This window comes from Arachis stenosperma, chromosome 4 (genome assembly GCF_014773155.1).
Source record: "Arachis stenosperma cultivar V10309 chromosome 4, arast.V10309.gnm1.PFL2, whole genome shotgun sequence".
In the NCBI taxonomy this organism is placed as follows: Eukaryota; Viridiplantae; Streptophyta; class Magnoliopsida; order Fabales; family Fabaceae; genus Arachis; species Arachis stenosperma.
Window position 1 is genome coordinate 137,429,780 of NC_080380.1, and position 10,027 is coordinate 137,439,806.

Here is a 10,027-nt window from a genome sequence, read left to right on the forward strand (position 1 = left end):
AGATCAGCCCACCGGGACCTGCTACCTCTGTTGCCGGCAACGACGAGCGCAGGGAAGGCGCACTTCTGAGTACGAGAGGATGACGAGACAGAGTGTGACCCCGGGACCTGCTGCTTCTTCCGCGGTGACGATGATGGGGAATAAGGTGTGCGACTGGGTGTAAGATAGTGATGGTGAAGAAAGCTGGCCAACTTGCCTGACGACCAAAGCAAGAAGATGACAACGAGCGCAGAAAGGTGGTGACTGAGCTTGAGAGAGTGAGGACACAGAGCGACCGAAGATGATAATGGTGTGAGAGAGACGTTGGGGGTTCAGGGTTGGTGGTCATTCAGCTTAAGAGGGGGAGACCTAGGTTGGGACGACACCGTTTCTGCCCTTTTTGTTTTCTAATATTTTTGAAAACGGAAAAGGGCTTGTATGCTTTACAAGCTCATTAAACAATAAAATCAAAATACGCGCTACTCCACGTACGTTGATTACACGCGCTATATAACATGCCGTGTATATCTAACTACCAAATTTAAAATATTTGTTTCGTTATTTTGAGATTTGGTTGTTCTTCTTCTCGCGCGTCTTCCCTCCTTCTTCTCCATCGTTCTTTTCCTCTCCTTTTCTCACTGGTATGTTCTTCGTTTACGTTACCTTTTTCTTTCTCTGCAATTCGAGCTTCATTTTCTATTTTGATTTGTTGTTTTCTGAAATCAAAGTTTGAACTCGTTTTGAAGATAATGGATCATTCAACCTCAGATTGTCAGCTGAATCCAGGCGAAGTGGATTATGAATTTGAATCTAACGAAGTTCCTGAGGTTTGATTTACATAGGATTAGTATGAATTTTCTTTCAGTAATTTGTATAGCATTGTGTAGTTGAAAAATTGCTGAACATTGATTGTGAAAGTAACACGTTAACATGAATCTGTCGATTCAATGTATTAGTTGTGATTAATTACCTGGAATTTATAGCAGACGCTCGGGTGTAGATCAATTCTTCTTTGGGTGTATTTTAGCTAGAAGTGTGGGTGTATCTACACTTTACTGGTTTTTTATTATTTTAATTGAGTTGTTGTTGTTCAGGTGTATTATATCAGACATGATTGGGTATTTTTTTAGTTTTTGACATGGTGTATTCTATAGCATGTGTATTTACAGTTTATGGCTTTAAAGGTCATTCTGTAGTTGAGTTGTTGCGGCTCGGGTGTATCATATTAGACATAATTGGGTGTATTTGAATCATATCTATGGGTGTATTTACAGTTCTGACACGGTGTATTGTGCAGCCTCTCTCGGTTGTTGATGACGAGCTTGTTCCGAAGGTCGGAATGACCTTTACCACCCTTGAAGATGCTGGAAAATTTTACAGGAACTACGCCAAGGCTGCAGGTTTCTCTACAAGAGTTCGGTGCACAAATAGGAAGGGAAACGAGATTAAGAATCAACTGATTACATGTAGCAGAGAGGGAAAATGAAAATCTAAAATATCTCCGACCGAGAAGACCAATCCGACAGCCGGTTTAAACTGTCCTGCAAGAATTTATATACACACATTGAAGGATGTCGGTGCTTGGATCATTTCAAAGGTTGTGCTGGATCATTCACACCCCTGCTGTCCAAGCAAAGCAGAGATGCTCAAACAGCACAGGGAACTAAGCATGTCCATTTGTCGTACGATAGAGAATAACAAGGAGGCCGGTATCAGACAAAGCAAAACCTACCAATCATTTGTTGCGGCTGCCGGGGGTCACCGCGAGTTAAATTTTATCGAAAAGGACGTGAGGAATTACATTACCAGAGAAATGCAGAATGTTTCCGAACAAGAAGATGCAAAGGAATTTGGGAAATATTTCTTAAGAATGAAAGAGAAGAATCCGAATTTCTTTTTTGAGCTCGAACTCGAGGAGGATCAATCGATTAAGCTGGCTTTTTGGGCCGATGCAAGAAGCAGAGCCGCCTTTGAGTATTTCGGAGACGTCATTTCATTCGACACCACCTACAATACAAACAGGTAACAAACTGTCCCTGTTTATGATGCTAAATTAATTTATTTTTACGAATCCGCAGCAGAGGTATATATTGGCTGTTTCATTGGGTGTATTCGAAGCATTTGTTGGGGTGTACCTAATGATTTTGCATTCTGGACCATGGTAATTTGTTTCAGGTATAATTTGGTCTGTGGTTCTTTTGTCGGGGTGAATCACCACGGTCAGTCAACACTTCTCGGATGCTCTTTGATGAAGAACGAAGAAATTGAATCATTCAAATGGTTATTTCAATGCTGGCTTCGTTGCATGGGAGGAAACGCTCCAAAAGGGTTTCTCACCGATTAGTGCGCATCAATGAAAAGGGCTTTAGAGGCCTGTATGCCAACAACAGTTCACCGCTGGTGTATTTGGCACATCATGAAGAAGATTCCAAGCAAATTAAACGGGTACAAGGGACATGCCGATATCGAACAAGAAATGAGCCATGTTGTTTGGAACTCTCATAGCAAAGACTCATTCGATAGGAATTGGAATGATTTTCTGCTGAATTTTGGTCTTGCGGACAACAAGTGGCTTTCAGGTAATGTGTTTTTAAAATCTGCAGCAGAGATGTAAATTGTATGTTCTCTCGGGTGTATTTTAAAGTCTGTGTTTGGGTGTATTATGCAGATCTGTACGAAGACCGTCACATATGGGTTCCTATCTATCTGGATCACCACTTCTGGGCAGGGATGAGAAGCACACAAAGGAGCGAGAGCATGCATTCATTTTTTAACAAGTACATCACCCGGAACAGCTCGCTTATTCAGTTCGTCAAACAATACGATAATTGCCTCGGAAGCAGGGAGCAAGCAGAGAGAGAATCAGACGCTGCAGATTTTCATACGGTCATACCGTGTGCAACCAAATCCTCCATTGAAGCTCAGTTTTAAGATGCGTACAGTCATGCAAAGTTTAGGGAAGTCCAAGCGCAATTCAGAGGAAAGGCGAATTGCATCACCAGATTAAAGAATTCCGCTCTAGGCTATTCAATATACGAAGTCGGAGAACAAGTTTCCAGCTCAATATTCAACAAGTTCGCGGTTACCTACAACTCAGTGGCAGCCGAGGTAAAATGCCAATGCTTATTATTCGAGTCGAGAGGGATACTGTGCCGTCACGCACTAAGCGTGTTAAGCTTCGAACAAGTAAGCCAAGTGTCCCCTAGATATGTACTGGAATGATGGAGCAAGAAGGTAAAGAGGCAACACACACACATCAAGAGCAGCCACGACGAGCCACTAATGGAGCCAAGAAGCAAGAGGTTCGACCAATTGGTTTTTCGTTCGCAAAATATTTGCGAATTTGCCTCCGAATCGGAGGAGCTGACTGCAATTCTGCACCGTGCGTACGATAACGTCATGGCCGAGATGGAAGCATTAAAAGCCAAAAGGAAGGGGTCATCTTCTTTATCCCACGAAGATGCCAACTTGGAATCCGTTAACGAGCTTCAAAGCCCGCCAAGGATTCGAACAAGAGGACATCCAAAAAACAGGCTAGGTTCAAAGCTGGAGAAACAGATTGCAAATGCCACAAAGAAGAAGAAGACGAAAGTTTTAAGCGAGGTAAAAGTAATGTTCTTTAAATTTGTGGCGATTGAGTTTATTTTTCTCGTTAATAGTTTAGCTAATGTGTGAGTGTTATATTCAGATAAACCTGTTTGATGCTGCATCAGCGGCGCATTCAAATTCCAGCCAATATCAAGGACACCTTATGAATTATCAGTTCAGGGTACCAGCAGCAGGGGATAACTCTTTGGGTGTATAGTTTTATAGAATATGGGTGTAAAAGCACTGTTTCTTTTGGGTGTATTTTTGTTAATTCACAATTTACATATATAGATACATATAGAACAAAAGCTGTAAAAATTCGCAGGTTATGGGTGTATATTTCATTTGATGTTTTTCTTCATATTTTAGTACATGTAATTCATACATTTTGAATACAGCACAGACAGTTGGGTGTATATTTTTTGCAATCTTAGGTGTATTATTAGACTTGCGTTGGGTGTAACAGTTTATAATTTGCGTTTACATATGCCTTGATTTTTTGCTTCATATTTTACCACCTGTAATACAGCTTTTGAATACATCACAGACAGTTTACCAGCACAGATAGTTTAACTATGGGAAAAAAATATACATGGAATAGAAGTTGTTGATAAATGGCAAATATTTACATCATTTGTTCAATTTACATACTACCCAGCAGTTTCTATATCAGCAGAATTAATCTGACAAAACGAACTCAATAATATAGAGGATGGCTTCGACAACCTTATAGCACTACTCTCTGTAATTGCCCAATCTCTCTGTTTATTCATCTCACTGAATAGTATCCGGGAAGCATACTCCACTCTATAGTGGTCCACCTCCTCCTACAATTAAAAAGTATATTCTGTTTAAACAGCAATATTAATTCAGTAAAGTAATACAGAGTTATATAGTTCTAAAGACAGTTACCTGCGGCCAATTATCCCATTCATACTTCCCCTTTTTGATGTTTTCTGTAACACCCTACCATACAGAGTCTTATGCTTAAGTCATAATTCAGAGATGGCAAGGTATTACGACCTCTAAAATAAAAATTTAGTACGTATAGTAGAATGAATGATTATAACTAGGAGCCTTTGTAGAAAAAGGGGTAAACAAAAATCGCAACTCTAAAGCGCAACACTCCGATCGATAACGTAACGAGCAAGGATAAACCAACGCGAAATTATATATATACAAAGGAGTGTCAAAAACAGGAATATCAAGACTCAAGATCCGGCTACGAAGATAACCGATCCGAGCATAGCAATATATACATATGATAAAAATAAGAAAAACCCCAAAGGAAACCCAAAGGGACACAAATACATAAAACCTATTCTCCAAAATCTCCCATAAGAGGAGTCATCACAGTTTGTATTATTTAATGGAGATAAAAGTATCTAAGCAAAACATATAAACCAAAACATAGTCCCGAGAACAAAGGATCTTCGTAAATCTAGAAGTCTCCAGCATGCCTCAGCGGGAAACCTCACGTCCTGCATCTAAAAACCACAAAATCCGCATGGGTGAGAACCAGAGGTCCCCAGCATGGTAACAGCTTCCACATATATAATACATAATAATAGAGGAAAGCCGAAGGCAATCCTAGAACTTCCTCCAGATAATATTAAAGCTTATAAACAGGCTAAACCATAAAGGGCATCTGACTAAAGATACTTCAGTCTAATTGATACTCCCCTTTCCAATTCCTTCAAACCTCCCAACCACCAGCAGGAGTATAATGTAGCAAACACAGTTATATCAAGCAAGAAATATACAATTAGGAACAAGTAGGGCATTTAGACAATTAGCAAGTAATATGCAGTCAAATAGGCAATCTCAAACAATTCATATAGTATGCATATGATGAATGCCTGTCCCTAGTGGCTGATGATATCATCTGTCGGTTATAGAGCCAACCCGACAAGTCCTGGCAGTTAACCATTGGACTGTCCCTCTGTCACGCATCCCCAACTCGAGTTATACTCATCATAAACTTGATCATAATCATGATCTATATCCATCACCTTCACTGGTGAATATTTACGGGGGCGAGCTCATCCGGGTCTTTCACAGTGCCCGGCCACACTTATGACATAGGGTCAAAAGAGCTTCGAGTCTCAACCTGGAGCATGTGGTGGCTAGCCACTGCTTCCTCCCAGGGAAACTCTCATCTCCAACAGTGGAAGTGCAACATTCACAATTCATTCAACAGCATATATGCATTTATACATAGCCATAATCACGGCTCCGCCGTAACACGGCAATAATCCAGCCATCCGGCTCATGGTTAAATCCATAACTAGCCACCTGGCTCACGGTTAAATCCATAACCAGCCGTTTCATTAACAATTACAGCCTTTCGGCCTATGGCATAACAAGCACTTCCACCACAATCCTCCGCATCTCACATAATCATCTTTGATCCTCATTGATCATTCATTTCTCACTTGCTTCACTCGCAAGTTACCACATTTACTAGCTGCTTTTCTAATAGCTAGGCATATCATAATGATTTAAGACATAAATGGTGAGATCGGAGGCTTAGAAGTATGAGATTTTGAAAACTCAAAAATCAACTTTGGGATGAAAAACAGGGCCACGCGTACGCGCACTCCACGCGCACGCGTGGATGGCCTCAAAAACTCCTCGACGCGCAAGCGTCATGCACGCTAACGCGTGGATTAAAAATTTGCCAATCGACGCACACGCGTCAACCACGCGTACGCGTGGGTGTTCTCGTGCCCCAGGCACAACACTGGCACAGTTCTGGCATAACTCTCTGGAAAATGGCTGGGCATTGGGTGCAGCACCATCGGCGCGCCCGCGCACATCACGCGCACGCGTGGATGGCGCTTTCTGGAAGATCGGCGCGTACGCGCCAGGTGCGCCCACGCGCAAGGGGTCATTCTGCTAAAAATTTTTCTAAGTTAAAAGCTGCAGAATTCACAGATTCAACCCCCAATCTTCCGACGGACATAACTTCCTCATTTTAAATCGTTTTTCACCCGTTCTTCAAACGGCATGAACATCCCGGATCCAATTTCATTTCTAAACAGATTTGGCACAAAACAGAGATCCGTAGTCCAAGTTATGTCCCATCAAAGTATGCCCAAAAACCATATTTTTCATACAAAACCACAAAGTGCCATTTTCAAAACAAGCCATTGCCAACTCTTTTCAAAATCTATCAAAACAAGCCAATTTCATCCCTTTTCTTTGAAATCAATCAAAATATATCAAATTCAACATCAAGCCTCCTCAACTCACACATTGACACTTTACCACAATTTACACAATCACTATCTCATCATTTTAACCCACTTCACCCAAGTGGCTCAAACTCAAACATATTGACATATCATATACTATTCCTCATGCCAATTCTCAACAACACCAATTCCAATAAATCATTATTGTACACAATCAACATCATATTCACCATCAACATGGTTCAACCCACAATTCAACCATAACCAATCATCAAGCATATATCACAACATGCATATTTCTCATACATCATACCACCAAGGCATCAATAATCATCATCACATATATGACCACATCATATATCTCAATCATTCAACAGCATCAACAATTCAATGCCTATCTTAGGGCCTCTAGCCTAAGTATTTCCTACCACATTACATATTAGATACGGGAAACCGAAACCATACCTTAGCCGATTTCCCAAGCTCCACCAGAGCACTTCCAAACCACTTATCCACAAGCTCTCAAGGCCTCAACACCTCCAAGAACAGATTTTTCACCACCAAATCCCTTTTTCAAGCTTTTAAAAATCACCAATCAAGCTCCAATATTCACATATACACAACCTAAGCCACAATCATCATACCCATACACAACATCTCAATACCCAAACATCATAGAACAACAAAATTACACTAGGGTTGAGAATCTTACCACACCCAAGGTCCAAGGAGACAAGATTAACCTTCTCCTTCAAGAGAGTTGGGCCCTATAACATCAAAGAACCCAAAATCTCAACATTTCACCCATGAAACTCGAAAATAAGGGCTGGAATTTCGAACAGTAACACGTAGCTTACCTCAAGATTGATTGTATAGGTTTTGTAGAGCTCTCCACGGTAAACGCGTGGCCGCAAACGGAGCGGCAATCGGAGCTCTAGATCAAAAGTTATGGTGGTTTGAAGATCAAGTGAGAGAAAGAACTTGAGAGAGTGTTCTTCCTCCCCTCTCTTCAATTTCAGCGTGTTTTTTGAGTGTTGTGAGGAGAGAGAGTGCTGAAAACTAGGGTTTTGGTTTAGTTATATTAGGCCAAGGGCCCACTTTGGGTCCGGTTGGCCCGGTTTGGCCCGTTCGGTCCAATCTTGGTCCGAATTCTATAAAATTGGTACCAAAATTCTCGTCTCAATCTCCTCTATCACATTTAGCCATAAAAATCACATTTTAGGCTTTCTAGAATAAATTCTCATTTATGGGTTAATTAGCCGTTAATTAACCGAGTTTTACATTCTACCCACCTAATTGGGAATTTTGCCCACAAAATTCAAATGCAATTACCTGAGAATAAATGCGGATAATCCGTTCGCATCTCCGACTCAAGTTCCTAAGTGTGTTCCTCAACACCGCCTCGACTCCATGCCACTTTGACTAATGAAACCTCTTTTCCACGCAACCGTTTGATACTAGTATCATCAATTCTGACCGGAGCCACTGGAAGCGTCAAATCTTCTCTTAACTGAACCGACTCAGGTTCTAACACATGGCTAGCATCAGGAGTGTACTTCCGAAGCTGCGACATGTGAAATACGTCGTGCAGGTTCGAAAGATGAGGTGGTAGAGCCATCCGATACGCCACCGGTCCAATTCTCTCCAGGATCTAAAATGGACCAATGTATCTAGGATTCAACTTCTTTGCCTTAATCGCCCTACCTACTCCCGTAGTCGGAGTAACCTTAAGAAAAACATGGTCCCCTCCCTCAAATTCTAAGGGCTTTCGCCTTTGATCGGCGTAACTCTTTTGACGACTCTGCACCGTAAGCATCCTATCTCGAATTTTCTTGACTTGTTCAGTAGTCTCAGCTATCATTTCCGGCCCTAACAGGCTTTTCTCTCCAGCTTCATACCAACATAGCGGAGATTGACATTTTCTCCCATACAAGGCCTCAAACGGAGCCATTCCGATGCTCGCATGATAACTATTATTTTATGCAAACTCCACTAATGGCATATACCGATCCCAACTCACCGGTTGGTCCAAAACACAAGCTCTCAACATATCCTCTAGTGTTTGGATCGTCCTCTCGGATTGACCATCTGTTTGAGGATGGTAAGCCGTGCTCAAGCTTAATCGGGTTCCAAAAGCTTTCTGAAATGCACCCCAAAACCTTGAAGTGAAACGAGGATCTCTATCAGAGATTATAGTGGCAGGTACACCATGGAGTCTCACAATCTCCTTTATGTATAGCCGTGCTAGCTCCTCAAGGGTGTAAGTCATACGAATGGGCAAAAAGTGGGCTGACTTCATCAGTCGGTCCACAATCACCCAGATAGCATCAAAACCAGCCCTAGTCCTTGGCAATCCTGACACAAAGTCCATTGCAATACTTTCCCACTTCCATTGTGGAATCTCTAAAGGTTGCAACATCCCGGAAGGTCTTTGATGTTCAATCTTTACCCTTTGACAAGTTAAGTACTTTGAAACATATTCCGCCACATCATTCTTCATACCCGGCCACCAAAATATCGCCTTTAAATCATGGTACATCTTAGTACTTCCTGGGTGAATGGAGAATCCGCTTTTGTGTGCCTCCTTTAAGATATCTTGCCTCAAAGTGCCAACATCCGGCACAATGATCCTACCCTTGAATCTCCATAACCCATCTTTTTCTTCCGACACTCTCCACTGTTTTCCTTGCTCAATAGCCGGTAACACCTTCCATAATGCTTCATCATTTTGATGAGCCTTTAGGAGTTCGGACTTAAAGTCACTTGAGATCTCTAATCTGCTCAAACACAAAGTTTCGGATACTTCTCGAGCACCAATTTTCAGACTCTCGAATCCCTTGAGCAACTTCTCCTCTTGAAGCATCATCCAAGCCGCATATAATGACTTCCGACTTAACGCATCCGCCACTACGTTCACCTTTCCCGGATGGTAATGCAACTCAAAGTCGTGGTCCTTCAACAATTCCATCCACCTTCTCTGCCTCATATTAAGCTCTTTCTGATCAAAGAGGTACTTCAAGCTCTTATGATCGGAGAAAACTTGGAACTTAACCCCATAGAGATAATGCCTCCACACCTTCAAGGCAAACACAACCGCAGCAAGTTCCAAATCGTGCGTAGGGTAACTAACTTCATGAGGTCTCATCTGTCGTGAGGCATACGCCACCACATTACGATGCTGCATCAGCACGCACCCTAAACCCTTTAATGAGGCATCACAATACACCTCAAATGGCTCATTCGGCTCAGGTAACACTAACACA